The sequence below is a fragment of the Mandrillus leucophaeus genome, unplaced genomic scaffold, assembly GCF_000951045.1.
Source record: "Mandrillus leucophaeus isolate KB7577 unplaced genomic scaffold, Mleu.le_1.0 Scaffold1165, whole genome shotgun sequence".
Lineage (NCBI taxonomy): Eukaryota > Metazoa > Chordata > Mammalia > Primates > Cercopithecidae > Mandrillus > Mandrillus leucophaeus.
This window is the reverse complement of record NW_012099932.1, coordinates 84,067-90,548: the sequence shown is the minus strand read 5'-3', so window position 1 is coordinate 90,548 and position 6,482 is coordinate 84,067.

The window sequence follows — 6,482 nt, the reverse complement described above, 5'->3', positions numbered from 1 at the left end:
TAGCCAAAAGGTCTCACTGTCTTGCCCAGGCTGCTCTCAAAACTCCTGGCCTTAAGAGATTCCCCTGCCTCAGTCTCCCAGAGTGCTGGGGTTACAGACATGAGCCACCATGCCTGTTCATTATTTCTTTACAGTGACTATTATATATAGGCAATGTATAATTGGTAGAACATAGTCTATGAAGCAGTGCGTTAATTGTGGGCAGTGAAGAATCATTGAAGTTGTGAAATTTGTATTTTAAGTAGATCATTGTATGGCAAAATGGTTAGGAAAGAGACAGCTGTTTTGACTAACTGTTCACGGTATTAGATACTGACTGTGATGTACATATACGTTCAGTGTTTTTTTAGGCGTACCTGACTTATTCATTGAACACTTATCCACTAATCTCAAAAGTATTCCTCAGGATAGTCTCCACTCCTATCATTTTTCCTCCTATTCATGAGACAAAAATTATGACCATGGTACAGAGTTGTATCAAGGAAATGAAGAACTAGAACACTGAATTGAAAGGTTTTAAAAGGGTTCATAATTTCTTTTCATTTTCTATTAATGTCTTCATTTAAATTCTCTTAATAATAAAACCCTTTTTTCTAATATTTTAAGTCCTCCATTAAATCATTGAAACTCTTCTGAGCTTCATTTTCCTCATATATAAATGAGATTGAAGCCAAATAATAAAACTTTTAAAAATAAATCAAGGGCCGGGTGCAGTGGCTTACACCTGTAATCCCAGAACTTTGGGAGGCCGAGGCAGGTAGATCACCTGAGGTCAGGAGTTTGAGACCAGCCTGACCAACATGGTGAAACCCCATCTCTACTAAAAATACAAAAAAGTTAGCTGGGCGTGGTGGTGGGCGCCTGTAGTCCCAGCTACTTGGGAGACAGGCATGAGAATCACTTGAACCTTGGGAGACGGAGGTGCAGTGAGCTGAGATCCCACACCAGGCTGAGATCTGCACTCCAGCCTGGGCGACAGAGCAAGATTTGGTCTCAAAAACAAAACAAAATCAATTTACCATGTGGGATCTGGGATCCCCATATATATTTTCAACCCACATTTGAAATGACCCCCTAAAGCACTTCTGTCAAAGCAACCAAACCGGAACTCATCCCTCTGTCTCTGCCCTCTGCCCACTCTTGTTCTTCCTTGTTTTCTACATCTTTATTATCGTCTCAAATCAAAATATGAAAATCATTCAATTTTCTTCCCTTCAAAACCAGTTTTTAAGCAAGTCTACTGATATCCCCTGTATCTGCCCAATTGTCTCCTTACTTTAGGCTTTCAGGGTTGATTAAAGTTACCCTGTTTGACTTGGATGCTTAAAACAGGTGAAAATGGTCTTCCTGCCTCTACTTTGACCCCTCCTTCATCTCTGTTTCCACACCAAGGACAGAGTGATCTTTTTAAAATCTAAATTTAGCCCTTGAGACGAAGCTTGAGCTTGAGGCATGCGGGGCTGGAGACACTGCAGATCTTCAACCCAGAGCAGTGTGAGGTGGTGAGCAGAAAAATGGAAAGGAAACAATAGAATAAAAAAGCTGGGGCTGGGCACGGTGGCTCACGCCTGTAATCCAGCACTTTGGGAGGCCGAGGCGGGCAGATGACCTGAGGTTGGGAATTCGAGACCAGTCTGATCAACATGGAGAAACCCTTTCTCTACTAAAAATACAAAAATGAGCTGGGTGTGGTGGCACATGCCTGTAATCCCAGCTACTCAGGAGGCTGAGGCAGGAGAATCGCTTGAACTTGGGAGACGGAGGTTGTGGTGAGCTGAAATGGCGCCACTGTACTCCAGCCTGGGCAACATGAGTGAAACTCCATCTCCAAAAAAAAAGTTGAGGCAGAGCCTGAAGAATTTGTAGTGGAAAAAGCACTGGGTCAATGTGCAGTGAATGGCAAGGTAGAGCATTTCCTGATGTGGAAGGGATTTATAGATGCTGAAAGTACTTGGGAACCTGAAGAAACTAGCTTGTCCAGAGTTACTTGAAACATTTAATTCTCAAAAAAGCTGTTAAAAAGATGGTACAAGAAGAAAATATTTACCTGACAGTTGGATGACATTAAAATCAAAGAAGGAAAGAGATGCTGCAGACAAACCAAGAGACTTGATCCTGAAAAAAATAATTGGCTGTGCAGACAGCAGTGGAGAATTGATACTCATGAAATGGAAAATTCAGATAAAGCAGACTTGGTGTTAGCAAAAGAAGAAAATATGAAATGTATATAAAACTGGGCTCTTGCTTTTTGCTTTACTAATGTGAAGAAATAATTGCATTCTAATAAAAATCAAGTTTGATATGTTCATTTTGAAAGTAGTTCGGGTTATGGCTGGGCACTGTGGCTCACGTCTGTAATCCCAGCACTTCGGGAGGCCAAGGTGGATCACCTGAGGTGGGGAGTTCAAGACCAGTCTGACCAACATGGAGAAACCCCATCTCTACTAAAAATACAAAATTAGCCAGGTGTGGTGGCACATGCCTGTAATCCCAGCTACTTGGGAGGCTGAGGCAGGAGAATTGCTTGAACCCAGGAGGCGGAAGTTGCGGTGAGGCAAGATTGTGCCATTGCACTCCAACCTGGGCAACAAGAGCGAAACTTGGTCTCAAAAAAAAAAGAAAGAAAGTAGTTTGGGTTAATGACCCACCTCATCAACATGGTGAAACCCCGTCTCTACTAAACAATACAAAAATTAGGCCAGGCACAGTGGCTCACGCCTGTAATCCCAGCACTTTGGAAGACTGAAGTGGGCAGATCACCTGAGGTCAGGAGTTCAAGACCAGCCTGGCCAACATAGTGAAACCTCGTCTCTACTGAAAAATATAAAATTAGCCAGGTGTGAGGGCAGGCGCCTGTAATCCCAGCTACTCAGGAGACTGAGGCAGGAGAATCGCTTGAACAAAGGAAGTGGAATTTACAGTGACCCAAAATGATGCCACTGCACTCCAGCCCGGTGACACAGCGAGACTCCGTCTTGGGAAGGAAAAAAATATTAGCTGGGCATGGTAGCACATACCTATAATCCAGTTACTTGGGAGGCTGGCGCAAGAGAATAGCTTGAACCCAAGAGACAGTGGTTACCGTGAGCTGAGATCATGCCACTGCACTCCAGTCTGGGCGACAGATTGAGACCCTGACTCAAACAAAAATAAATAAAAGTAGTTTGGGGCGAGTCATTGGGATTTTGTTTTGTTTGCATCAATAGCACTGGTTGCCTTCAATAAATGAAAGCTTTCTGTGGTTGCTTCCCTTATCAGAAAAGAATATTTGGTACGATGGTATATTATTTCCTTGGCATTAGAGAACAGCTTTTCTAAATGTCGGGGGAAATTTCCATAGTCATTACTCAATTAGAACTTGTTATATACTTAAGAACCATTGTGGTTTGTGTGTGTGTGTGTGTATACATAAGATGGATATATAGACATTTTTCTTTTTTCTTTTTTTTTGTTTTTCTTTTTTTTTGAGACAAAGTCTTGCTCTTGTCCCCTAGGCTGGAGTGCAGTGGTGCGATCTCGGCTCACTGCAACCTCCGCCTCAGCTCCCTGTTGCTGGGATTACAGGCGCCCACCACAACACCTGGCTAATTTTTGTATTTTTAGTAGAGACGGCGTTTCACCATGTTAGCCAGGCTGGTCTCAAACTCCTGACCTTGTGATCCATCTGCCTTGGCCTCCCAAAGTGCTGGGATTGCAGGCGTGAGCCAGGCTATGTCTTAGCAGCAGCATGAAAATGGACTAATATAGTAAGTTAGTACCAGTAGAGTGGGGCGTTGCTGAAAAGATATCTGAAAATGTGGAAGCACCTTTGGAACTGGGTAACAGGCAGAGTTTGGAACAGTTTGGAGGGCTCAGAAGAAGACAGACACCCTAAATCATCTCTCTCAAGTTCAAGGTTCCACAAATTTCAAGGGCAGGGGCAAAATGCCACCAGTCTCCTCACTAAAACATAACAAGAGTAATCTTTGTCATTTTTGCTCCAGTTCCCAAAAAGTTCCTCATTTACATCTGAGACTAGGTCAGTCTGGACCTTATTGTCCATATTGCTGTCATTATTTTGGGCAAAGCCATTCAACACGTCTCTAAGTAGCTCCTAACTTTCCCACATTTTCTGAGGAGAAATTCAAGCTGGCTGCAGAAATTTGGATAAGTAACGAGGAGATGAATGTTAATCACATGTCTCCAGGGCATGTCAGAGGGCTTCACGGCAGCCCCTCCCATCACAGGCCCAGAGGCCTAGGAGGAAAAAAATTGTTTCATGGGCCCAGCCCAGGGTTCCCATGCTGTATGCAGTCTAGGGAGTTGGTGCCCTGCATCCTGGCTGCTCCACCCATGGTGAAGAGGGGCCAAAGTACACCATGGGCTGTGGCTTCAGAGGGTACAAGCCCCAAGCCTTGGTAGCTTCCACATGCTGTTGAGCCTGCAGGTGCACAGAAGTCAAGAATTGAAGTTTGGAAACCTTTGCCTAGATTTCAGAAGTTGTATGGAAATGCCTGGATGCCCAGGCAGAAGTTTGCTGCGGGGGCGGGGCCCTCATGGAGACTCTCTGCTAGGTACAGTGCAGAAGGGAAATGTGGAGTCGCAGCCCCCACATAAAGTCCCTACTGGAGCACTGCCTAGTGGAGCTGTGAGAAGAGGACCACTGTCCTCCAGACCTCAGAATGGTAGATCCACTGACAGCTTGCACTGTGCACCTGGTAAAGCCGTAGACACTCAATGCCAGCCCATGAAGGCAGCCAGGAGGGAAGCTGTACCTTGCAGAGCCACAGGTGAAGCTGTTCAAGACCATGGAAACTCACCTCTTGCATCAGTGTTACCTGGATGTGAGACATGAAGTCAAAGGAGATAATTTTGGAGCTTTAAGATTTGACTGCCTGTTCAGGCGTGGTGGCTCATGCCTGTAATCCCAGCACTTTGGGAGGCAGAGGTGGGTGGATCACTTGAGGTCAGGAGTTTGAGACCACAGTGGCCAGCATGGTGAAACCCTTTCTCTACTAAAAATACAAAAAATTAACTGGGCGTGGTGGTGAGTGCCTCTAACCCCAGCTGCTTGGGAGGTTGAGGCAGTAGAATCGCTTGAACCTGGCAGGTGGAAGTTGCAGTGAGCCAAGATCACCCACTGCATTCTAGGCAGAGTGAGACTCTGTCTCAAAAAAAAAAAAAAAAAAAAAAAGATTTGACTGCCCTGCTTGATTTTGACTGGATGGGGCCTGTAGTACCTTTGTTTTGGCCAGTTTCTCCCATTTGGGATCTGTATTTACCCAATGCTTGTACCCCCATTGTTTCTAGGAAGTAAGTAACTTGCTTTTGATTTTACAGGCTCATAGGTGGAAGGGACTTACCTTGTCTCAGGCAAGACTTTGGACTGTGGACTTTTGAGTTAATGCTGAAATGAGTCAAGACTTTGGGGGACTGTTGGGAAGGCATGATTGGTTTTGAAATGTGAGGACATAAGATTTGGGAGGAGCCAGAGGTGGAATGATATGGTTTGGCTGTGTCCCCACCCAAATCTCATCTTGAATTCCCATGTGTTGTGGGAGGGCCCCAGTGTGAGGTAATTGAATCATAGGGGCAAGTCTTTCTTGTGCTGTTCTTGTGATAGTAAATAAGTCTCATGAGATGTGATGGTTTTATAAAGAGGAGCTCCCCTGCACAAGCTCTCTCTTTGCCTTCTGCCATCCTTGTATGATGTGACTTGCTCCTCCTTGCCATCCACCATGATTGCGAGGCCTCCCCAGCCACTTGGAACTGCAAGTCCATTAAACCTCTTTCTTTTGTAAATTGCCCCATCTCGGGTATGTCTTTATCGCAGTGTGAGTATGGACTAATACAGCACCTAGTCAGAATCTATACCTATACATGTAGTCATAAACATAACGGTTTGTTTACAAAATTCCTGAAAGGAAAAACGGTATCACTGCCAACAACCTCCCCACCCAGAAGAGGAAACTAGACAAAGCCTGGTGTGTTTTAAACAAGACTAAAATGGACATGTAAAGATTCATCTGGTGAACCTTTTCTTTACAAAAAGTTGAAATCCCTGTGCTATGTTGATTCAATGGTCATGATTCATGGAATATCTGAGGCTCGGTTCATGGAAACCTAATCAGATGGTTAGAGATGGTTGTAGTTTAGGACCTGGAAGAACAAGGCTTTTATCTTAAACTATTGATCTGGATGTTTTTTCTTTATCCCTGCGCATTCCTTACAGTCTTTTCAATATTCGTTTTACTGGTTCACCAGAAGCCAGGAAAAATAAGTTTGTAGTAGTCAGAGTGTTATTCCAATTGTATATTGTTTATTGTGAATACTGGTGAACAGTGGTCAAGAAGTAGTTTTATGGCCGGGCGCGGTGGCTCAAGCCTGTAATCCCAGCACTTTGGGAGGCCGAGACGGGTGGATCATGAGGTCAGGAGATCGAGACCATCCTGGCTAACACAGTGAAACCCCGTCTCTACTAAAAAATACAAAAAAAAACTAGC